Below are 26,006 nucleotides of genomic sequence, written 5' to 3' on the forward strand. Positions count from 1 at the left end.
GGAGACAGTTCAGTGGTCTAAGGGCCTGCCTGGCAAGCATAAGATCCTGTGTTCGATTCCTGGTACCACACTCTGTGCCACCATAGAACTGGGTGTGGTGGCGCACGCCTGTAACCCCAGAGCTGGGGAGGTTTGAGGCAGGAGGATCACTATAAGTCTGAACTGCATACCAAGACTCTGTATCAATCAATCAATTTTAAAAACCAATTACTACTTTTATTTGCTTTTTGCTTAAGAAGAAAGTTCCTTAGTTGTGAGTTTCATGAAAAGGGGCTACAAATACACTTATACATAAAAACATACTTGTGCCTTACCCTGGTCAGGCCTTCCATAGTTAATAATGTTCTCTCTTTTGCCTGCATTTTCTTCTGGAATCCTGTAGCAAGATGGCAGGGAGCCAAAACATTGCTCTGCATACTTATTTCACAGGGAGGCCTCTCCTAATGCCTCTAGTCCTTCTGCTACAGAGAAGCACTGCAGAGCTCTTGTATCTGCTGCATAATACTGACCAAATATGCCTAGTTATCTGCCAAGCTTAAGCTGTTTCAATGGTGTGGTGGAAAGAAAGATATCTTTAGTCACGTAATCCAAGCTGCAGAAGATGGGACATGGATCCATTGAGTTCTGTCATCTAGCAGGCCGGTGAAGGCCCAGAGAAGTGAGCTCACTGGCCAGTTGTGTGGCCCGCCAAGCTCTTCCCTACGTGTCAGCTTCAGAGAGCAGGTTGCCTGGCTTCCAGCTCTGTCAAGGATTCACACTTCTCCCAATTGCTTTTTAAATGCAACAACTACCCTGAATTGACTGCAACAAAAGTGCATTCAATTTGCCTTCTTTGAAAAAGATTTGTAAGGCTTTATTTTTGTCCAGCAATCACATTCCATTTTTACACCCAAGACACTGAATTACAGCTGTAATAAATTTAAAGCAAACAAGAACACTGTGGAAGCAAAAATGATTCTGAGTGACACAACTGCTACCCTTTGTCACTACAGAACGCACTCAGGGATCTGAAAGTCCCAGGATATACAAGTGCTGCCCATAGGAAACCTTCTCCATGAACTCATGGCATATTCCTGACACTTACAGTTAAAGGCAACCAAGAGGCAAAACTAAATCCAGAAATGCATTTGAAATCCTGCTCATGGATTCTGAAACTTGTACAAGGACATAACGACTGGAAACATGGTAGATTTTACTGGGGAAATTTTTCCTTTCAATTTTACATTGCGACTATCCTGCTACATGGCGGTCTTTTATTAATAAATATGCTGATGGTCGATGAGCTTAAACAGCAGCAGAGATGCATGTTTATCTGAGCCATCCTCCAGTTGCTGCACCCTTGTAAGTGATGAACACATCTGAAGCATTCTCAATAGTTTGTTTCCATAAGTGGATAAACTTTCCTACTTCCCGAGACAAGCTGAGATACCCTGAAAATGATGCTTGGAAAGATAAGTTTAGTGAGTTTGGGTTCTGTTGTTAACCTGCTATGTGAGGTTAGAGGTCTCCTAACCTCTCTAAGCCATGGGCACCTCATTTGTCACATAGGAGCGGCAGAAAACCTTTACCTTTTACAGCCAAAGTCCTACAATTCTTGTGTTTAGACTGCTCAAACACATACTAAATCTCTGCTCCTCCCAAATGTAGCCTCTTCCCAAATACTCATAAATTCTGAATGAAAGTGGGACTCAGTGAGGCTGCCCTGCCCAACAGTACGTGGGCCCCCAGCATGAAACCCTGGGCTCTGGGCTCCTCACCAACACATGCATTCCTGCCCCTGCCCCTGCTCAGCAGCTCTTTCTCCCCTGAGCCTCCAATGTCCTCTTCCCTACTACACTCAAGTAACACCTCATGTTCTCAGCCACTTTTTAATCTGACTGCCCACTTACTGTTCTCTAATTTTTCACTTGTCCCAAGTAATCCTTAACAGATCATATGCTTTGCATGTGTGATGTGCCTTTTATTTCTCCTATGCTACTGGAAACCCAGTAGTCAATGGAGGACAGAGGTTTTTATCTCATAATCTCACCAAATTGAACCAGCAAGGCCTTAGAAGTTCCCCTGGTCCACATCCCTCACACACCACTGAGGAGGAAGCCAACCTTTGCTCAGTGCCTGGCTGAGTTTGCCTCATCACACTTCCAGGAGGTGTCACTTTCTCCATCTCACCCAAGAGGACGCTGAAAGGTATATTTCCATGACTTCTAGATGACTTTACAGTTTGTACTCATTTCAAACCTTTCTGGGATCATTTTAAACTGTTCCATGTACTCTGTGCCCCCCAGTTTCATGTGGTGCATTGAAGGGTGATGGTATTAAGTAGTGGGAGTAACTGGGTCACAGGGGTGCAGCCTGGTGAGTGGGATCAGTGTTCGTATAAGGAGCCCCGGGGAGCTGGCTCAGGCCCCCATCTCCCTCCCTGTGAGCTGAGGTGAGAAGACAGGATCTGCAATCCAGAAACTTGGCCCTCACTACACAACACCTTAATCTTGGGTTTCCAGCCTCCAGAGTAGTGAGAAACAAATTTCTTTTCTAAGTTTCCAATCTATGGTATTCTGTTAGAGCTGCCCAAAGGGACCAGCCCAGAGTGCAACCTAGATGTCAGGTTCCTACTGTTGGGTGGATGGATAAATGAATGAATAGTAGCCAGAAAAAGCAACACTTACTATTCAAACGTGGTTCTTTTGTGCCCCCTTTCCTACCCAGAATGTGGTCCTCAGATTTCACTATGTCAGCGACAGTGCAAAACTAAGCATAACACGACCTCTTGATACATTCCCTCTGATTCAATTCTATTTATCACTTTATGGAGGTCTAGCAGTATTTCCATAAGCTGCATGGAGGAAAACAGAAAGCAGAGAAATTGCTAGCTCTCGCTAAGGACATCCACTCTGTAAGAAAGTATATCATAAGCCTGACTAATACATCAAGTGCCTCACTATTACAATGCACCATAATCCAGGGCAAGCAATATGAGGCCTTGAGTTGGAGCATGGTCCCCATTCCCATTGAACTTTGATAGGCCCTGCTGTCCCACAGGCCTGGAGTTTTCCTGATCTCTGCCAGCTAGCTGTGAAGGCTCCAGTGATGGCTGGCAAAGGCAATGCTGTTCCAGGCCAGAGTCACCTGCACAATCACCACTGCTACCAGTGACTCTATCCCGGAAGCTTCCCATGCTCGAGCGTGTAACTGGATGTCTGCTCTTTGCCCAAGACAGTGAGCCCCTTGAACAGACCAACATTTTGTCGTCTCACACAGAATCTCCTCCAAGGTCTCTTATGACTGAATTAATCAGTGCAGAAGACAGATGTCCTGACACTGGCTTTTTAGGACAACTCACATGGTTCCTGCATGACCCTGGCCTCAAAAGACTGAAAAGACTGAAAGATGACACCACGTGCGACAAGCTGCTCAGCACAGCCTGCAAGAAGCAGCCATCCTTCCTCAAAACCCAAGATTAGGACTCTTCCTTGATTCCTCAGAGCCATTAATAAAACTCACTCAGGCAGTTTCACTCTTTAAAAAGTCTAAAAAGGTTCCTATTTCTACATAACATTTCTGTGAAAACCATCAAGACTGTGTGCCATTCCCTGGCTTCAGTTCTTTAACACTCTGACTGAAGACACTAGTCACATAAAAAAATGTTGTTCACGTGGTAGGTAAACGGTCTGACATGGCTCTGCTCGGGTGCTCACCTCCAAAGGCTTGGCTTCCTAGAGGGGACAAGAGCCAAGTACTAGAAGCATGTTCTTGAAGGTCTCGCTGCCTGAGGGGCAGCATGGAGAAGCAGCATGGCTTTGGTAGCATCTGGGAAATTAGATATTGGTAGAAATGCAAATTCAAACTACATCTCCTGCCCAGACATGCTCATCAGAACCTCTGCAAGTGAGGCCCACAATCTTTGCTTTAGCAAGGTCCCCCAATAGTCCTTACTGGTGCTAAAAGGCTAAAATGTATAATTACTATCTGGGCCCTACATCAGCCCAAAGAGAATTAACCATAGGTTTTCCAAAGAGATAGCTACAGAATAAACTTACTGGCTAGAAACCCCTCACTAAAGGAATAAGACTGGCAGGTGCATGTTTTTAGGAAAGGTCAGAGCAAAGCACGTTTGACTCTAAAAAAAAACAAGAGTTGGTGGTGAAGGCCCACTTCACCCAGTTTCCTCCTTCCTCCTTGCTGCCTCACAACTGACGGCTATGATGGCATCATGGGAACTTCTCCTGATAGGACCTCTTCTTACGTGATGATGGTGTGAGCAGTGAGACCAAGCATGCTGCTGTCCTGGAGCAGGGCAGGCTCAGCAGACCTGCAGCCCATCTCCCAGACAAACTCGGCGCAGAATCCCCAAGTCACACCCTGCCTGTATTTGTCCATCTGTGCTTGCTTGCTTGCTTGCTTGCTTGCTTGCTTGCTTGCTTGCTTCCTTCCTTCCTTCCTTCCTTCCTTCCTTCCTTCCTTCCTTCCTTCTTCCTCCCTGCTTCCCTCCCTCCCATCCTATTCCCCCCTCTCTTCTCCTCCCCTCCCCCCTTCTCCTTTCTTTCTTTATTTCTTTTGTTGGTTCTGGGGATTGGATTCAGGACCTCCATACTGGTCGATATTCCCAGCTTATTTCTTTCTTCTAAGACAGTGTCTTGTTAAGTCACTAAACTGCCCAAGTATTATAGACAAATGAGTTAGGTAGGAATATTCTAGGCAATCAGATAGGACTGGGCCCACAAAGAGGTCAGGGCAAAGAAGAAAAATCATTATAACTGTTGCCAGAGGGACATCTGTTGGAGACCAGGCCCCAAGATGAAGACAGAATGACCATGCCTGAAATAAGTGGTAACACATGGTCTGTCACTATAGTGGTCACCAAGAAAATGGTCACCAAGACCATTTTCCCTGAGAAATGGGGGTGCTCAGCAATCTATTTGGGACCTCTTTTACCCCTCAGGAGCCGTATCTCTCCCTTTCAATGAATACTCCCTTCTCTTAACCCCCATTGTTCTTTAGAATTCATTCTCTAATTTTTGGGAGACATGAACTTGGCATATCCGCAAATTGAGAGTTACTGTACATTACATTTAGAGGTCCTATATCATTTATATTTATATTGAGAGTTCCCTTACCTTATATTTAGAGGTCCTATATCATTTCCTGTATCACAAGCTGGGCTCACACTTGCGATTCCCTGGCCTCAGCCCTGCCTCCCAGAGTACGCTACTGAAGGCATGCTTCATCCCACCTGGCTGTGGTTTCTTTTTGGATGAAATGAATGACTTCACTAGGTTTCAGTGTATTTTGCGAGTGTGAAAGTGCCCAAGAAGACAGTGTGAAAGAAGAAGGCAAGCTTAGCAGGGAATACTATGATTATATCTGTGGACCCATATGTGACCTCCTTGTCCTGCCTGGGCTGTGAACTCCAGGGCTGTTCTGGAGCTGAGCCTTTCAGTGATGAGATGGGTAAGGTGCAGGGTACTGAGCAGAGAAACCAAGAAGGCAGAAAAGAACCAAGGGACCCAGCATATCAACTCTTATAAAACAAATGAAATGAAAAGTCAACAAAGATGATAAACCACAAAGCAGGTTGTAAAACCATCCTGAAGATCCTGTATCATTAAACAAAGAAGCAAAACCTCCCAAGTGGCGGCACTAACCCTACCAACTCAGCTCGAAACTGCAAAGATCTGTTCACATCATAACTTCAAGGCATCCTTCCAAATGTTCTCAAGTCTTTTTTTTTTTTTTTTCTTCAGGAAAAGGCAATTTATTTTCCTCAAGTGCAGATTTAAAAACCTAAGGGAGCCATCTGGCGGCTTGAGTGCCTGCTAATTAAAATTCTCTTGGGCACCGGATTTGCACCCTGTGGGCATTGTAACTGCAGCAAATGGTAGAAGACAAAAGAGAGCTGGAAAAGGCATTCTGATGTTGTATCAAATCAGATCTTGCCATTTAGACACAGTCAAACCTGAATTGAGGGGGAACATATTTAAAAGTAAATCTGGAGCCAGCAAGATAGCTCAGTGAACTAGTAAGTGCCTGCTTAGGCAAGTGCAGGGACCGGGGTTCGATTCCCAGCATCACATGCTGTGCTGAAACTAGGCATGGTGGCACATGCCTATAATCCCACCCAGTTCTGGGGAGGCTGAGGCAGGAGGATCACTATGAGTCCAAGCTGCACAGAGAGACCCAGTACCAAATTAATTAATTAAACAAAAAATTCTGGTATTTTATCATTCCCTTAAATAAACCAATATTATGAATTATCAAAAGAAGTATTCTGAACCTGATTTTAAGACCATACTTCACATCCAATAGGACATAACTAATTCAAGAACTGCACAACTAGAAATCAAAGCAAAAAGGAGGAACCAGTGGCTCACTGAAGTGATACACAGGTTTGGTTAGCTTTGGATCCTATTTGTACTTTGCAAAAGTATTGGTAGAGTAGGTCAAGACAGTACAATCTTACTAAGAAATCTTCAATGCCTGAACATTGTTCATAAAAATAAGTTGGTTACAATAAATTCTCTTCTTTCAGGTCTACAGTGTCACACTGCAATTGATAATAGTTTAAGTACAGTGTCTATTTCTTCAAAGGCAGACTTTCTTTTTCTCTGCAAAGATTTTCTTTTCCTGATGAAGAAAAATGTCCAAGGATTACTCTTACTAGGAAAGAGGAAAAATCACTTCACCACTTCAGATAGTTGCCTTTTGTAAGAGGCCATTTGTCTGTGTACAATAAACTTCAACACTGTTTCTTCCAACATTCCAGTAACTCAACTTGCCTGGCACCAACTGGATTACTAGGAATGATGATTTTTTTTTTATTTTATGAGAAAACCCAACTCCCTTCATGAAAGCCTAATTATACTGATCTTACTGGCAACTGTGAAGAACGAGCAGTTAAGGGCTCCTCATTATTTCTTTTATAGTTCATGGTTAACATGTAACTTGGCTATGAAAATGTGTTGGGAAGTTGGCGTAAATGTTGAAAATCAAAATGTGATTTTTTTCAAATTATTGCAAAGCCAATATAAAGACTACTTGTAAAAAAGACACTGTCTCTTAAACTATACTTTAAACTCAGTATAATATCATGAGACCATGAAATGTACATGGTCACTGAACTGATCTAATTTTAATGTTGACCAACAAATTTACAATGAGAAAATTTTACAGAGTACTCCCAGAATATGCACACGCTGAGTTCTATGACCAGATATACACATGACCTCTGGGAAGACTGAAGAGCCAAGCCACTCTTTCCTTTGTTCTTTGTTCCTCTCCTTCACCCAGGGAAGGTCCTGAAATCTGGGCTCTGGCTGATGGCAGTGATGGCAGTACTCACTATGTTAAGTGAGCCCTGGGCCAGGATACTAGTTTGTTTCTAGAAATATAGTGTAAAAATCACTTTGGCAATTTTCCAGATGTCTTGTCTGCATGGCCTCCCACTGTTAGTTCAGCCGAGTCATTCCAGTGGATCTTTCTTCAATGCACAATCAAAGAAGGTGCAGGGTGCTAGGTGTGCAGACCATGAGTTGAGGTACGTTCACCAACGAATACTGTCATGAATTAGAAACAATCTCTTCCATTGCCCTTCCATCTCTGAACACAGCTCTCAGCCTTTGGGAGCAAAGTGGCTCAAAGTAACTCAAATGAACAACAAGTCATTCTGACGTTTCAAGCACAGCCAAGAAATTTGGTAGGTCAAGTGGGTCTTAACTTGGGGTGGTGCTGCCCCTCTCTCAGGGGGCACAGGGCAATGTCTGGAGACACATTGCATTCCACGATCACGGTGTGGTGCAGAGATCTGTGGGTGGAAGTTGGAGATGCTGCTCAGCACCTAGAATACACAGGACATCCTCCACCACAAAAGGTATCCAGCCCAAAGCACAAACAGGCTGACATTAAGAAGCCACAGTCTAAGGGGATTCTGGAGCAAGACAATTTCTAAGTACCCATGAAGGGAGGCATTCTCCTTATTGGCCTTTATATGGCATGCCATAGAAGCCCAATAACTGTTTATTGAGTTTACTCAAATAAGCAAAATGCTATCCCATGTCCCACACACAATCTGAGTAAAGATATATTCTATACTTAACTTTTAGAAAACAGCAGACCATGACAGATCACATGGTGATCCTTGTGTTTGTAAAAACTGGATTTTCACACAATTTGATCTGTGTATTGTGGTAAATGACTTCTAGTACCAAGATACATTTACATAGAATCATATGCATTTATTTGCCTTTGTAGCAATATCTACTCAAATGTTTGAATATTTGGGCATCTTCCCGCAATCATTTATAAAATAAGTATGTAATGATTTAAGTCATCATGGGGATTGGTACATATTCTACTTTAAAAAATAAGTAGAATTTGATAAAATTCAACTGAAGTAACAAGCAGCAAGCACACAAGTATCTGCCACCGAAGAGCTCAACAGTAATGCAGTTAAGATAGAACTCATTAAATGGAGAGAAGTGGTCAATTGCAGCCTTCATGGACTCTGCAGGCTACTGTTTGAATTTAGCTATGAAAGAATACAAAGCAAACACTAAATGGAATGCAGAGAAAACATTGACCTTATATCAATTTTATATATCTATTAATATGAATATAAATGTTTTCATTCTTTTGGGATAGAAACATAAAAGTGTATTTATTGTTCAACTTTTGCCTGGTGATGCTCACTTTGTGATGGCAGACTTGTCCAGGTTCACATTCTAATGAAACGGCACACTGCAGGGGCAGGGTGGCTTTAGGCTGGGGTTGGTCAGTGGGGAGCATAGGGGAAGAAAGGCTAACCTTCTCTATGGTCGTCACACTGTGAGGGAAGGTGGACTGCTAGCCCACTGGCCAGGACCGCTCGCTCTGGCAAGGATCTGTCTACAGTGTGTGTGTGGGGGGGGGGGGGGATTCCAGATTGCCCATCACAGCTTGAAGACATGAGCCAACAATTGTCCCAAATCTCCCTTTTCTGTGCTTCCATCCATTCAAGCAATCTTCTGATTATGATTTGTCTTTTCAAGTATTTTTGCCTAAAGGGAAACACTATGTTGCCTAGCAAACATGAACCCGCTTGATAATTATACATTTCATTATGAATTAATAAAATTGGCATTCTGTATCTGTTAATTAATGGGATTCTGTTCTGACTAAAAACTCTGGGCTTGGTGTATTGGCAAAGCAGCCAAGGTCTAGACACAGCTGAGGAAGTCTTTCCAGGTAAATGCCACCACTTGGGGCCCTGCTCTGTGCCAGCTTCCATTTCTTGCATCTTATTCATTGTGAACATCTGCAACCACGTGAATGGCAAGCACTGGGATGACTCAAGCCTCCTCCCTTCCTTCCCACTTGGACTTCTGCAAACACTGAGCAAAGTCTTCACTCCCTCTCTTGTTTTCTATTTTAACCAATAAGTAGCAAGTGCACAAGTATCTGCCATGCCAGTGCAGAGTACGCAGGTCCTAATGTCCTTGCTGTGAACAGCAATGGGCATCTGTAGAAAATATAGATTTAAGACAAAAGCCTGATGTTCCAAGAGAGCAGGGAACACTGATCTGAGCCAGAGGAGGGTTGCTGTCTGTGCAAATTCACGGTATGCTGGGACCCAAGGCAGCAGATAACAGCTTCTCCTGCAGGAGTCCTGTCCTTTGATCTCTTGCTTGGGATGTTATCAGCTAGCATTTGTGTGAACCTAGGGTTAGGCAAATGGTGGAAGTCAACAGAAGTAGTAGTTTGTATTCACTTAGGTAATTATGCACATTCCTTAGCCTGCCTTTACCCCTCAATAAGTGTGAGATGCTTCTGAGCCTCTGAGCTCACATGGAGAGAGACTAATCTCAGTGAGACCTCTGAAGCTACATTCATCAGGTCTTCTTGTCGTTTCTTTTGGCACCAACCCATAACACACAACAGGCATCCCTGGAATCCTGGGAAGCAGAGCTAAGCTAATGTCCCAGTTCAACCCACTTCTGTTAAAAAGAGGTCCATGGAAACCCCAAAGCCAAAGCAAGACATACAAAAAAGCTTAAGTGCCCTCCCTGAGCCTCCTGTTATTGATCTTTTTTTTTTTTCTCTCTCTCTCTCTCTCTCTCTCTCTCTCTCTCTCTCTCTCTTTCTTTCTTTCTTTCTGTGGTATTTAAGATTGAACTCAGGCTTACTTATCTTGAAAAGCATCTTGCTGAGTGGGCCAGATTCACCTGAAAATTTGAATCACACCCAAACAGGTGGGATCACAGGGTGCACTGTGTTCCGTGTGCCTTGCCCTGCCACCTCTTATCACAGGCATCCACTCACATAGCCCTCCAGTGACATGGAAGAGGCATAGTGCCTCCAGGAAAGGCCAAAGGATGGCTGCCATCAGCAGTGTGTTTCATCACAATTATGCTTCCTCCCTTCATAGAGAGGCATGTCTGAGACTTTCTAGATGGCAGACTGACAGTGATGCCTGCTGCCGCCACATTTAGTGTCCTTTCCCTCTTGGGTTAGTCTTCTATTGTATAGGGCTGGTGTATAGGTGAGGAGATCAGATGCTAGTCCTGAAGTCCACCCTTCCTCTCTGTAATGAACTAGATGTTTATGCTCCTTGTCCCTAAATTCATATGCTGAAGCCTCAACCCAACATGATGGTATCAGGCGATGGGGCCCTTGAGAGGTGACCAGAGACAGGCAATATTATGACAGTGAGACCCCAGGATGGGATTAGTGTCCTCACAGGCAGAGATACCAGAGTCCTCCTCCTGATCTCCTCGCGAGGACCCTGCAGGAGAGCCTGTGCACCAGGGAGAGAACCTTCACCAGGAAGTGAACAGCAACACAGTGATCTTGGACTGCTAGCCTCAGGAACTGGGAGAAGCAAACGTCCTTCATGTCAGGCACAGACAGTATCTTGCTATATGGTGCTTTGCTAGGGCAGCTCAAGTTAAAATGCCTCCCTCCTTCTTGAGCTGACCTTGCATTATCTTGCTCTATGTGCATGTGTGTCTTGGCTCCAGCCCTCCTTGTAAGGGCTGCAGAGTGACATCAACAGGCCTGTCACAGTGACCCTGCAGTATGACACTTTGAGAAACATCAGCTTCTATCAGTTCTGGGAAGCTTCAGTTGAAGGGCAGTAGGACTATCTTTGGGAAAACTCTGAGCTTCTTGGTAGAATTCTGAAAAGCATCTCATAAATCTATGTCCCTTGTGTCACAGAGTAGCAGACCCTCAATATACAGGGACTGACCAAATACATCAATCAGCAAAGCTGCAATAATATTACAAAGATAGCAGAAGAACATGTGACATGCTTACTAAACATATTTTCACATAAAAACTTAGAAGCATCTGATCCAATAGTGAAACACACAAAATACTTGAACTGAGGTCTGTCCAAGAAAAAAATGTTACCTTTATGGGCTGTTCTCAGAGTTTTGGTAGAACGTTATTTTGGACCAAGTTGCTTTTCACGGCATACTGCAACACTTGTTTTATCCTCCAAGCTACCAACATTCCCTCATCCTAGAAAAGCATTGTTATTTCTGAAGGAGGAGGGGCTATAGGGGAGCAGACACTTGGGCCTGTTGGAAAGGACAGAGACAGAGCGCCGTGATGACAATGGCTAAAGGCTACATCCTGGCCTAATGACTCTCACCCCATGCTATAGAAGCAAAAAGACTCTACTCATCATTGCCTCCTATGAAAATCTCATCTAGCACTAAGATAAGCAGCAAGTATCCTGGTGGATAATTTAGGGTTTCCCATGCAGAGAAAGAAAACCTTAAGTAAAAATACAATGTAAAATATTCTCAAAACTCCAAAGGCCAGGAATATTATGATGTGCTCTCGTGCATATTTGCCTAGGGATCCTGTCGCCAATTTCTTTGTTTTCCATCATTAGCGAATGAATTTCTCCTCCCTCCCCTTTATTTTTTGCAGTACTGGGGATTGAATTTTTTTATAACAGAGTTTCTTTTGTATGAGAAAAACAAGGTAAAAGTAATCTTAAGACCAAAATAGAAGATAATTGAGAACAGGGAGCTAGACCTTCAGTAAATGGGAAGAGAACCAGAAGAATGATGGGGAGAGAAGGAAGGAGGGGAGAAAAAGCAAAATGAATTAAGGTATGATGTGCACATGTGCCAACTCCCATGATGACTTAAATCATTACGTACTTTAAACATGCATTAATAAAAATAAAAATTAAAACAAACACAAATAACAAAAATAAATGTCCTGTAAGGTCAATTTGACAAGTCTCCTTGTGCTTTGTCCTTCCCCCTAAAGGTGGCACCCCTGTTCCAACCCACTGAGATTGCCCAGTTCAAAATAGGTGTGTCATGAGTTTTTCAGAAGCAAGTACTGTACTTAAAAGTCATGCCACCTCCTGTGACTAAAACAGGAGTTTCTGTTTTACTTTTAGCCAAAAAGCAAAATGTTCCTAGAATCACTGAGCCAGGGGACTACTATTAAGCTGAAATTAATACAAGAAGGCAAGAGGACAAAAGGCTAGGCTTTTATGATGAGAGTTCTATTGAATAGGAATGGACGCTGATTTCATGGCAACATAGATGAGCAATATCTGCAGAAGCCTAGTCCATTCTCCAAGTATCCATTTATAATTTGAACTTTGTGGAAATTCCCATTACAACTAATTCAATGTCAAACACAAGAGAAATGCATATGACTTTTTGTGTTAGGGATGGTTATGAAAAGCGTGTTGTGCACTGCGGGTGCATGACTCTGATAGGGTTCTGTTTATGTTGCATTTTTTGAAGATCATAGGCAGGGCTGGCCAAATAGCTCAGCGGATTAAAGTGCCTACAAGCAGGCGCAGGGGCCAAGGGTTTGATCCCAGGCCTGCCATGCCGGCCCTGCCACTGGGGCATGCGTGCTGAGACAGCAATTGAGACTGGGCGTGGTGGCATGTGTCTGTAATCCCAGATTTGGGAGGCTGTAAACAGGTGGATCACTAGGAGTCCAATCTAAGAGTGAGACCCTGAACACCCTGTAGATCCTTCCTTAAAATACTAAATAAATAAATGAATATCATGGGCATTGCTGTGAGTGTAGTCATTAGTTCTTGGGATGCAGTGTCATTCTCACCACACTCTCCTGCTGGTCCCCAGGTCCCAAAGTGTTGGATCGCCACTGGGTGAGGTTACATCGCACTCTGAGCAGCATCAGGTGGGTCAGTCCAAGCACCACCACCAAAGATTATGCCCCTCCTGTCCACTTGTGGGGCATAAACCCTAAAGAAGCATGAGTCCCTGGTCTCCTTGGCAGGGTCCAGAGAGCTGACAACTGTGATCCACAAAGTCAAAACTTCTTCCATGGTATCAAAGTATTCATTTGCCTTTCTGTTTCCCTACTGATCTGTGGGCTCTTTATATTCTGACTTTGTATTTTACACAGCTAGTATAGCTCCTAGCATAGAATGGATGCTTGACAAATACATATGGAGTAAATAATGGGGCAGCCTAACTACAGATGATCTAAAACATTCCAGTTAGGTGGCAGAGCATTATTTACAAGCACAGAAAATACACTTTGAGTTCTTAAAAAGAAAACTACTGCCCATACACACGGAGTCCAGGGCTTCAAGATCAGCGCCATCAGTGGCTCAGGGACTCACCACCCTTCCTCCTGCTGATCCTCTTCCTGCTGCAACGGGAAGGGTGGCTTCTACCACTCCGGAAAGAGGACAAAGGATTTTGAAGGAGGTTTCGTCGAGGCAGGCCCAGAAGTGGTACATACTGCTTCTACTCGCATGCCACTGACCCCAGTGCAGTCACAGGACTCAGGCTGGCTGCGGCTCAATCTGGCTACAAAATTAACTAGAAAATACAATCTAGCTGTGTCCCTAAGAGGAAAAGGAAATTGGTTTGGCGAGCAGCTGTCCGGCCTCTGATACACAGGCTAACATAAGAACAAACAGAAGACACAATCAATCAAGGAACAGAAGGGCCTGCAATGTTTCCATGTACCAAGGGTTCTCTCCATCTTTTCTCTTTAATGGGAGAACTAGGACATTGGAATTCAAAGATTCTTCATTTTTCAAGTAGAGTCAATGCTGATTTTTTATCAGCCCTCTCCAGACAGGATCCATGCAGTCAGGAAGGGCTTATGCAGACAAAAACCAAGTAAGAAGAGGAGCTTCCTATCTCCATGACCTCTTCCATTCAAGGAGACCCTGCTCACCTCCTTTCATGCTCACTGGTCTCAGATGAGCTGGCAGGAGGGGACCTTACTCAGTGGGCAGGCCTGAATATCCCTAGTAGTCCACCCTTTCCTCTGGTGGCGCTGAAGCCACAAGTGACAGATGGTACAGAGTCACAGTTGCAGAAAATATAAAAAGAAAACAATGTAACCCTACTCTGGTGAAGCAGGGATGCTGGGGCCTACCCATTGGGCTCCTCCCTCACTTCCTTTCTTTCTTGACCCCACATCTGAGGAGATGAAGGGGACCACTGTGAACACTGCTATTGGGGAGCCCAATCATCTACTGTAAACAGCTATGTCCTACTGGAGTGCAGCTCTGGCAGAGGGCAAACTTAGCACATCTGAAGCCCTCGGTATGATCCCCAGCACCTCCACCTCTCCCCAGAAGAGCATGACTGATAAATACTTCTGTGCTGTTACCTCAGGAATATTATTTTTTAAATAAATTTGTTTGGTATAGGGTCTCACTATACAGCATAGACTCATAGAATCCTCCTGTTTTCAGCCTCCCCAGTGCTGGGATTACAGGCATGTGCCACCACAGTGAGTTTCAGTGGTCAGCATGGCAGGCCCAGGGTCAACACAGCATGTGGTACCAGGAATTAAACTAAGATCCTTGTGCTTGCCAGGTAGACATTTAGACCGTTGAACTATCTCCCCAATCCCCTAGGAGTAAGTATTTCTACAACTACCTCTATCACTGCATCTTCCCAAATAATGGCAACTGTATGCCTGAAGGACTCCCTTTATTTACTCCATGAATGAAAAATGATGTACTCATTTGCCCATCCACCTGCCAGCAGAACATCTTAGCAGGCAGCACGCAGCACATGCTCAGCAAAGCTCATGCACCCATGACCACACTGTGGTCCCCACATGGAAAATGTAGGCAGATGCAGCCCTCCAGGTGGGACCCCTAGTTCAGGATCATAGTTTTACCACCTCAACATGCCCCACTTGAGGCATGCTCAACCGCCACTTGAACTCACCAAGTTAAACGACTCTGTGGGCTCTCAAATTAGCCCAAGTCCTTCCTTTTGAGCAGTTTCTTTTCCTTTCACAATATCTACTGTACCTTTCACATTTTATTTACTTGTTCAGTTTCTTACACTAGGGAGATAGTATGAGGTTTACACATGAGATTCTGATTTATTTAACTTATGAGTATGGTCTCTAGTTCCATCCATTTACCTACAAAAGGCTTGAGTTTATCTTTCTTTACAGGTGAATAATATCCCATTTTATAAGAATGCCACCTCTTTTTTAACAGGGGAAAGGAGAAAAGAAAGAAGAGGGTATGGAGATAGTTCAGTGGCATGAGCTTCTGCCTGGCAAGCATAAGGTCCTGAGTTCAATCCTGAGTACAAAAGAAAAAAAAAAGGAAGGAAGGGGAAAAATTATATAGAGAGATATATAGAGATACAAACATTCACATAAGATAGCTAAGATAAGTGTATTACTAATTTCTTTTTTAAAATGTATTTGGTATAGGGTCTCACTGAGCAGCTCGGATTCATAGTGATCCTCCTGTTTTCAGCCTCCCCAGTGCTGGGATTATAGGCAGGGGCCACCATACCCAGTCTCAGTGGCTGGCTTAGTGTCCCTGAGAGCAAGACTGGCGTGGCCTGAGGTGTGCTACTAATTTCTATTGGTTTATTGAAACAGTTAATGCTTAATTGTTTGATCAGTTTTGCATGCCTGTACCTTACTATCTGAACTACTTTGAAGGCAACAATATGCAGTATAACCACCATTGTTAATTTCCTGTCATCTTTTTTTCCCCAAGTAATACTTTATTTTCTATGGCATTAAACAAAAGCCAAGAAAATATCGAGTTAGTTTAAAAAGCAAATCTTACTCCTTAATGAAAAAATACAAACTGGTACTTTTATAATTATCATTATATTTTACAAAATATAAGCAAAATCACTAATGTATCTATATGCTTAGTTTTCTTAAACTACAATGAATCACAGAATAAAAGAAAATGGATTTACTTTGGGGAATAAATAAACATTGTGAAAACACATAGCATGTTTTATTTTATATTTCTTAAATAGTCTATGCATAGGCATTGGCATAACTAAGTTTTAATAACCACCACCTCCCCTGCCCTGTCCAAAGTAGTCTCCTCCAAAGCCTCCCCTGCCACCTCCTCACTGGAATCCCCCAGACCCTCTGCAGCCTCCACCAGGTCCTCTACAGTCTCCCCCACCAGGTCCCCTGAAATCTCCCCCACCAGGCCCCCTGTGGTCTCCCCCACCAGGTCCCCTGATATCTCCTCCACCAGGTCCTCTAAAGTCTCCCCAGTTAGGGCCTTGGAAATCTCCCTCACTAGGTCCTCTGTAGTCTCCACTAGATCCCTTATAGTCTCCACCAAAGTTGCCCCTATAACCCCCTCAGAAACCTCTATAGCCTCCACCATATCCTTTTCGGTAGGAGTTGAAGACACCTCCATAGCCTTTCCACCACAGCCTCTAGTGCCATAACCTCCACCGCCATAGCCACTACCATGGCCTCCAGTGCTGTAGCTGCCACCACTGTATCCAGAACCCCTTCTATATATACTTCCATTATCATATCGAGCCCTATTGGGAGGACATGGACCATCTCCATACTGTGCAGTGCCAATCATAAGACTTATACTAGCTTCTGAGGGCCTAGAGATTTGTCTGATCATGTTTAGCATTCGTTCATTTACAGGGTCCAATTGGCTGATCGTATTAGGTTGTTTGGTTACTCCAACAACCAGAGCTTCCATAGCTGCCCAGAGAGCAGTGATACAGGCCGCAGCATCGCGAGCTATTTGCAGTCTAATCCAGTCATCTACAAAGACATCAGACTGGACTTTCCCAGAGGCAAAGAGAAGTAACTGCAAGGGAGTAACTAAGGTCATGCCTTTAGCAGAGATGCTCGGGCTTGAATTTTTCGCCAAATACAAAGAAGGGAGAAGGGTACTTCACGTCTTGGCTGCTAAATGGACACTTCATGGATGACTTATGGTTAAGTGCATTATACCCTTCAGTGGTAAGAACTCTTCTCTTTTCCTTATGGCAGCATACATCAGGGTGCACACCAAACGCCAGGAGATAACAACATCCACAGTATTATCTAGTGCAGTGGTAGTAAACACTTCCATCAATAAACACTCTTCTGGAAATGAGAATTAAGAAGAATTTCTTTAAGCTGAACTTTAGCCTCCCAAGTCATTCTTAATGTAGCCATACTGAGTTTTTTTGCACTCACAAAAACATATCTGTGTTTCTTCTCCACTCATTCTAGCATCATCCCAGGCTTGAAATACTGATAAAAGGGCCACATGGTTAGAAAATCTGTTTCCAGCAAAATTTCGATGGATATAGCCCAGCCCCTTCCCTTCACTGATGAAAGGCTCTGGAAAGCAGGCAGCAGCAGCAATGGAACAGACAGCATCTCGCACAGAGAAAATGCATCCCATTATCATCATTTTTTCCAAAATGAGGTTCAATGGGAAGTTTAGCCAGGATTCATCCCAGAGGAGTCAATTCATCTTTGATATCTAATGCATCAAGCTCTCTTAGAGTGTGCTCTGCTTCAATCACAGCATCCAAAGGTGGAGGTTCAATTGCTTTGGCCAAGAAATGGCCAATTCCTCCCAGATGCAGAAGTGTTGTGCTCAAAGAAATTTCATGCGATGGTGTTCGAAACATCTCTGGGGTCATATGGGTTTCAAGTCTCTCAAAACAAGCTTGGCTACAGAGGTGAAAGCAGAATCCAGACTGCACATGACCAGCTTGGTCTTTCTGCTGTTCCAGGTTTGTTTTGCATGCCCAGACTGTCGCATAGTTGGTCTTGTTGTTGTGAGCAGTAAACAGTTTCACTTTCTGCTTGCAGGAGTCAATGACATAAACATCATTTATGGTTGTTATCAATTGTGTCTAGGTGTCCCCCCAAAGCCTCATGCAGTCTTGGGGCCGCTTCTGGAGTTTGTGATTGATTGCTCTGGGTGTGGATGCTGCACCTGCCCTGGGGCAGGGAATTTACATTTCAATGTAAGGAGGAAAGAGAAGCTAGCTGCTTGAGCTGCTGCTAGCCCTCCCTTGTGCTCTTGCTCTTTGTCTTCACCAGGAAAGGTTGCTCTCTGCCATGTGCCACTCTGCCTTGGAGCCAGCTGAGTATGGACTGAAACCTCCAGTAACTGTGAGCTAAATAAACCTTTCCTTCCTTCATTTTGCGTGTTGGGTATTTGTCCCAGAAATGAGAGAAGAGTAACTGAGACAATGGTGATGCTTGCTTCAGCAGTATTTGTGGACAAGATAATCTTGGTTACTCCAACTGGTACTGGATCAAACACTTTGTGCTGCTTTTCTTGAGGAACCTGAGAATGTAGAGGTAGAATCTGATACCTATGACTTCCAAAACAGGGATTCATTTTCAAATGCTTCTGCACAGTAAAAATTAAATTCCAGCCAGGCAAGAAAACCAACACAGCTCCAGGATCATTCAGGGTTTCAATGTACTTAAGCAGAGCTTCAATGAGCTCAAAAGGAGTTTCCTTTTCATTCAATTGAGCCATGCTCAGCTTTGTTTCTGGAGCATATTCATCTCCACAGATCAAGTTGCAATTTGCATCATTATCCTCACCACTATCATTTTCCTTCTTTTTCTTATTCTTTGGTGGAGGAACTAATTGGGTCATCTGAATGCAGTCTTCCAAAAAATATTCTTGAACTGGAGAAGTCCTCCCATAAACTTCATTGATGGGGCAACTGAAGAAATAGTCACAAAACATGCTGGTGTCAACAGTAGCAGACAGGAGAACAATGCGAACTTTAGGATAAGCCAGAACCACATCATGCAATACAACCAAAAGAAAGTCAGTATTAAAGTCTCTTTCATGTGTTTCATCAACAATTACATGACTGATTCCTTGACTGCCTGCTTCTAATTTTCTTAATAGCTCACCTACAGTACAAAATGTTATACTGGCATGAGGACAAGGAAGTATAGACTCAAATCTAACACTATAGCTACAGCTTTTTCCAGGCTCTTCTCCTCTTTCATATGCAACTCGCTCTGCCAAAGAAACTGCATTGATCCTCCTGGGTGGAGTTACTACAATATTACACTCTGCCACTCAGTCGTTCTAGATAAAGTCATTCAGGATAAACTGTGGAACCTGTGTGGTTTTACCACATCCAGTAGTTCCTTGGATAATAACAACCAAATTTTGATTAGTTGCTTCCAGGATTTCACTTTCAAATTTCTTCACAGGCAGTGACTCTCTCTCTCTCCTGTAAGACTGCTTGCAAAGCTTGATCATGTTCTAGCTGGTACATTAATTCATTTTTAAGATCCATACTTATTTGTTGTGGAGGAGAATAAACCAAGGACTCTTCATCAATGTTACAACTAGTCCAAGGATTCTAGTTGGATTGTGGAGGTTACAAGGAACCACATCTATTTGGCTTTGTCATTGAGATGGTTCAAAGTGAGCCAGTTTTGAATATAACTGGAATGGAAGGATCAATAAGTGGAGGGATGATTTCAAGATTTAGCTCTTGAATCACATTTATTAGCTAATGTTCTAAATCCAGAGAGATGTTAACTCTATAAGGCTCCACTCTCTCTCCTTTCTTCTTTGTAAGTTGAGAGTAAGCTTTGGTCACTTAAAGACAACACAGCTATCTGATAAGTGACAGAGCACAAGACTGTGCTGCCAGTTTCTTACTTGATCCATGTTCATATGCAAAAATCCTTCTGCCCAGCTGCTGGATATAAATGGTCATTTCAACAATAAATCTCCTGTTATGATCAGGACCCACTTGGGTGTACTCATATTCCCCTTGGATCTTTCTCTTTTGGAAATACTGGTTCAGACGAGCTTTAGCACACTCTAAGGTCCAGTTTCCATGAAGGCCAGCATTTAAATCCACTTCTGATTCTAGAGTCGCTTCTACTTCTTGTTCCTCCTTTTTTGTGTAGTAGTCCTTCAAACTGGCTCCTAGATTCCAGGTGGGTCCAGGAGCACCAAAATCAGGTGACCTAACTCCAGAATTAGTTTCTGCCTTGAGAGCCAAATGTGTTGGGAGAGGTCCCCCCATTGTGGTTCGTAAATGTTCACTGTTTTCTTCAGTGTCAGTATTAGTAGTGGTGGTGGTGGTGGTGGTGGTGGTGGTGGTGGTGGTGGTGTCAGGTGCTTCACCACTTGGGGGTAGAGGGGGTGCAATCCCAACAGTTGGGGCTTCTACACTCTTGATCTCATTTATTCGAACAAAAGAATTAACAAAATCTCTGGCCATATAGCTCTGTGCATCTTTTTTATTAGTAGAGCTGCCCATGCCAGTGTAATTATACCCTTCTACATGAACCTCACACATGAACTTCTGCCAGTTTTTATTTCGTACCACTTTAAATTCATAGGATGGAGTCCTCTTCCTTTTGCCACACCAGGCATACAGAAAGTTTTTAATATCACCCACGATTCACATGTTTTCTTCAGAGTGGTCCCTACTTCCTGTTGTCTGACAGAACAACCTTCTCTTGACCATACGTTCGTAGCTCTGGCCTTCCACAGAGAGACTGCTTTCCTATCATCTTGTTTTAAAATTGTATACCATTTTTGTCTTTTTAATTTTTATTCTCTTGAAAATAAAGACAAAATTAGCCCACATCTTAAACTGAACACAATGACTGGCAATCCAACCCACAAGAATTTGACTAAGGTGTTCCAATGATTCACGAGCTCTGATAATGATCTGGTTATCCTTAAAGGCTTTATCTTTTAGAAGATACATATTTCTAATTCCAGAACTTCAATTGCACTCACTTGTTCCAATTTTCCCCTTTCAAATTCCAAGAAGGGTACTGATGGTATCACATCCTTATATTTTATCTTCAGCACTTTCCAGGTGGTTGGCAAAAGTAATAATACATAGTTGCAGAGGGAAAGAAGGGAATGGATAAACAAACTAACAGAGGAAGGGAGGGAGGGAGGAGGATTTTGTGTGATTCAATCTGAAATATTCCAAAAACCAGGGCTGAATTTTAACAAGAAGATCCTGAAATGACATGAGGAGCTGTTCTTTGTCCTAGACCTGGAGTGAGAGTCAAGTCCAGTGGACAGCAGATTGCCTTGGTCCATCCAATGGTTGAGTCCATGGTTAAGAGCCCAGACATCTGGGCACTGGAAACTTGTCTTCTTTGCTAAATAGCTACAGATCTGGTGGTCTTGAATAATTCACTCTTCTTCTGGGCTCACTTTCTGCAGTTTTTAAACAGCCATACTACTTCCTGGTCTATGTCACAGGGAGAAGGGAAGACAGCCCGGGAAGGGAGAGGCTGCAGGTCTGCACAGGAGGACAAGGAACGCACCAGGAACTTGGGACTCTGTAAATGCAAGTGCTCGTGTAAATCCACAATCTGGAAGACATTGTCTAGTACATGCCTTCTTTCTTCTGAGTGTGTGACCTTGTGGTGACACCCAAATGCTATGAGAACAAGAAGCACCAGTGCCTGCCGTTACAGCTGGATAAGCATTCTGGGGCAACCACGCCAATGCCCCAGGGAGCGGCACACAGAGCTGGCCATGGCAGCAGTCCAGCTATCCTGCAGAGCTGGCCTCACAGGTGATCCAGGTAACAGATCTAGGAAATAACAAAAACTCCAGCCTCCAGGTGACCACAGCCACCAGGGCACATGTTTTATTCAATTAAGTAATGAAGAAAACCAGGTATATATCTAAATTGATTCATTAACGAGCAGATTCACAAAAGAACACGGGGCCCACTGACACTCACGCTGTCCCTGACTCAGCTGAGGTACTTCCTTTAACAACTCTTTATAGATCAGCAGTCTCTGCTTTTAGATCTTAAAAGTGCCCTAAGAAAGCACAAAGAGGACAAGCATGACATGCTTATAAACAAAGACATACAAATGCCAAAGAAACATACAAACATACACACCCTCCACAAGCACCAACAACCTAGTAAGTACAGAACCAGAACAATACACTGCAGAACTATTTCGACAATGCACCACAGACGTACTGTGAAACCAATTAAATCATAAATTCTAATGTCTTCCCCACATGGTTTTACACTATAAAAGTCCCTGGAAGAGACAGCTCCCCGGGGGAACTACCCGCTCAGGCCCCCCTCCTGTCCCTCTCTTGGACAGGAGCTTTCTTTCTCTCAATAAATATATTCTGCTCATAAAAAAAATTCTAATGTCTTCCCAAACCATTTAGATAAATGCATATTTTCATGGATACTGCTACAGGGAGCACCCCGAATGACCCCATCTCTCCTTGGGGAGAAGGTTGGTGACAGATGAACCCACACAGGCACTGCTCCATCCTTCAGCCCACCTCTAGGGGCTCCTTTGTTGCTAATAAAAATGCTTCCTAGACATCTCCAAATAAGCAGACTCTCAGCTAGGGACTATGAGTCTTAATTCTAGGCCCTTTTAATTCCGTATGATTTAACAATGTATTCAATTCTTTATTTTCCTCCAGTTTTGATCTCCTTTCCCAGAATTCATTGTATGATCAGGTCTTCTATTTATGTTTTTTTCCAACAATGTAAGGGGGGTGAGACAACTAGTCCCTCCCATAGCTACAGGCTCCCTGTCTGCCTTTACCAAGAAGAAAAGAAGAAAAATTCTTCAACAACCTCCTTAGCACACTCTCCACTTATTCAGCCAAGAATTTCCTCAGCTACAATATATTCCATTTTTACAAATGCTTGTGTTTTCTTCACTTTCCATTTATATCATGTTGGTGGCTCTAAGCTACACTTGGGCTTTCCCAGATCTTCCTCAAGCAGTTCTCACCCACCCCCAGGCAGGGTGACTCACCCCAGGGGAAGGTCTCACCCAAAGAAGAGCTGTCTGAGGTGGGACTAGGGCTGTCACCTACTCCTAACTGTCCCACGCCCTTCCCGCCCCACCACAGTTGCAGTGCAGAGGCTGAGCCAGCTCCCTTGGCAGAAGCTCTGGCAGGGATGTTGCTAAGAGGTGCCACATCCTCCCCACGCTCTTCTCAGCTCACAGTTCCTGGCCCGGGTCAGGCAAGCTTCCAGCATCACCTCTGCAGGGCTCTTCAACCCTCTCAGGAGCCTTCTGCTTCATATCCTCTGAAGCCATACAGATCACAAGACCAGATCTGAACCCTGGTTTAGTTCAAATGTGCAGGCCATCTGTGCATCAAGCACTAACCCCTACCTCTACCTTTGTTCCTGCCTCATCTTATCTTGTTTTAGCATTGCCTTAGATATAGGATGCTGCCAGATGGCTTGACAGCCCTAGTCCCACCCAGGTGCTCAGCTTTATACTGTGAAGCATTTTCACTCCCATTAGTTCTTTTGATTTCCACAACATGTGGACAGGGCCAGGCAGGTGCTGACCACTGATACACACGTGCACACCTAACCTGAAAAGCCAAGGAGTTGGCTCACGAGGCCACAATTGACACAGGGGACTATTTTCACTCCTGTTCAGTCCTCATCCTCACACTGCCTAGGCCTTCACACAACTGCTATAAAATTACCAATATGTTTCAAAATTAATCATACGCTGGGTTTTTAATTGGCTCATCACATTCACAAATGGCAATAAGGAAATGCCTGAGATGACTCCAGGGAGTGGCTCAATGGCTTAGAGCTTTGGTTTGTGAAATCACTGCAGTGGACTGGCCAGACCAAAGGAAAAGTCTTGTCCTGGGTAAGATTTTTGCTACAATATTTTAAACTGACAGACTGGGGAGATAGCTCAGAGGCACAAGTGCCTGCCTGGCAAGCACAAGGTTTATTCCTGATACCAAAAATAATATTTCTAACTAATTATGTGATGGGACACATTCCTTCTCACCTGACTGTGAGTGTTCAGTTTGTACCAGACAGGGAAGGAGGGGGCCACACTGCTCCCACCAAGCAGCTCACAGAACCCAAAGCCATGTAAATGGACATACCTCAGTCCCAGTAGCATCTTAATAGATCATCAAAGTCCAAATCATTTCAATTTTACGATACCAAGTTTTGAAGCAATTTGTATCTATAAGCAGAATGCAAATGTCTTTGTACAATACAACATCATTCCTAAAAAAAATATAGGGAGGCTTTACATGCAGAAGAAACTCCTGCAGCCATGAAAAAGAACAGGAGGAAATTAACTTAGAAAGGCACAGTGTAGACCCCAGCTCGGCCTTTCACTAGAGTCACTGAAACAAGCCGGGACTGGGTGTAGCTCAGTGGTAGTGCACTTGCCCAGCATACAGAAGGCCCTGGGTTCCATCCCCAGCACCACACAAAAAACAAAAACAAGCTCTGCTATATCAAAAAAGTCATATATATTTAAGACCCAGCAATGTCCCAGGTTAGGGGGATCCTAGTTCCTGGAAAGTTTCTGAATAGGCATCTCAAAATAAAAAGACATAAGCAACCCACATATCCATGAGGTGGGCTCTGAATTTAGTATCTGTAAACTGATTCCAAGAAATAATTGCTACTAAAGAGGATAGACACACAAATTATTTTACATTATAGGCAAAAAAAAAAAAAAAAAAAAAAAAAAAAAGACCAACTCTTAGGGGCAGGCCAAATAGCTCAGCAGATTAAAGTGCTTGCAAGCAGGCACAGGGGCCATGCTTCGATCCTTGGGCCTGCTGTGCCAGCCCCACCTTCAGGGCATGCCGAGACCACAGTTGAGACTGGGCGTGGTGGTGCAGACCTGTAATCCCAGCTCTTGGGAGGCTGTAAATAGGCAGATCTGATCTAGTAGTGAGACCCTGTATACCCTGTAGACCCTTCCCTAAAATACAAAATAATAAAGAAAAAAGAAAGAAAGAAAAATAGAAAAAGACCAACTCTTATATGTAGGTCATCTGACAATGACAGAAACAAGTGTCAAAAATATAGGTTTGAATAAAAAAAAAATTTTACTGATGCTATCTTGAGTGTAGTTTTATTATTCCACATTACTAGGATCGGAGGTTAGATGAAAAGAAGGCAAGTACATGGATGGAACATATTGGCTTCTTTCCTGCACTTTTCTGATTGTTAGATGACTAAGCTGCTTTGTCCTACTGCTTTCCTCTGACTTCCCGCCACTCGATCTATGTCCTTCACAAACAGGACATGTGAGCGTATTCCCTATGGGGGAGGGGGCGGCTTTAAGAATCTCCAGGTATGTTCTTCCCCCTGCCTTTTTCCCTATCTTTTCTCCTTTCTCTCATCTTCATTGTTTAATCCTTAAGTTCCACTTTCTTTCTGTTTTACTATATCTGATATAATTTCAGGCTTTATTTCTTCTTTTGGGTTATTATACTAGGGAAACCATACAATATTTAAACATGCAAATATATATACAAAGGATGGCTGAAGCGATTGTATTAAAAATTTCCATCAGTTTTTTGAAAATAGCAGCTAATGTGTGGAATTTTCACCTTGACCAACTCAGTATGCTGACATCTGCGATCCAAGCAACTACACTGAGGACAGCAGTGTATAATACAAAAATCATACTTGAATACTTATCATCTTGGTCTTCTAAATGTGTGCCATTGCTAATGTCATATCAATTATTACTATACTCTCTTCAAAATAGATTTTTTAAAAAGACAAAAAATACCAGGCAGGATAAGAACAAAAATTTAAGGTTTCTGAGGTAATATGCAATCATATGTCCAATCTTACATAACTATATTTGTTAATCTGAGCAACAGATAATATATCAACCTTTGTTAATCAGCTATTCTTGTTCTGAAAATTTGTAACATATGTATTGTTATATGTTACCCTATTCCTGTCATTGTTTGATTTTTGTTCTTGCTTTTGTCG

General features: G+C 43.3%; 1 protein-coding gene and 1 pseudogene across 3 annotated transcripts in view; both read right to left on the bottom strand.

The window, feature by feature from the left end:
• Window positions 1-26,006, bottom strand: part of Camk1d (calcium/calmodulin dependent protein kinase ID) — a 425,174-nt gene that overhangs the window by 86,135 nt on the left and 313,033 nt on the right. The gene's annotated exons all lie outside the window — the stretch shown is intronic.
• On the bottom strand, window positions 16,593-20,657 carry LOC105741188 (annotated as a pseudogene).

This window comes from Octodon degus, unplaced genomic scaffold (assembly GCF_000260255.1).
Source record: "Octodon degus isolate 3935 unplaced genomic scaffold, OctDeg1.0 scaffold00324, whole genome shotgun sequence".
NCBI classification, from domain to species: domain Eukaryota; kingdom Metazoa; phylum Chordata; class Mammalia; order Rodentia; family Octodontidae; genus Octodon; species Octodon degus.